Raw genomic sequence first — 268 nt, 5'->3', positions numbered from 1 at the left:
GTTCTCGCACGGAAAAGAGAGTGGAGAAGTACAAGTACCTCGGGGTCTTGTTCACGAGTGAGGGAAGAGTGAGATCGACAGGTGGATCGGTGCGGTGTCTGCAGTGGTGCGGACCTGGCATTGGTTCATTGTGATGACTGTATTATGATGATAGTATATATCTGATAGTATATATCTGTATCATGAATCAATTTAAGTGGACCCCGACTTAAACAAGTTGAAAAACTTATTCGGGTGTTACCATTTAGTGGTCAATTGTACGGAATAT

The sequence above is a fragment of the Entelurus aequoreus genome, linkage group LG06, assembly GCF_033978785.1.
Source record: "Entelurus aequoreus isolate RoL-2023_Sb linkage group LG06, RoL_Eaeq_v1.1, whole genome shotgun sequence".
Lineage (NCBI taxonomy): Eukaryota > Metazoa > Chordata > Actinopteri > Syngnathiformes > Syngnathidae > Entelurus > Entelurus aequoreus.
This window is presented reverse-complemented; position numbering follows the sequence as displayed.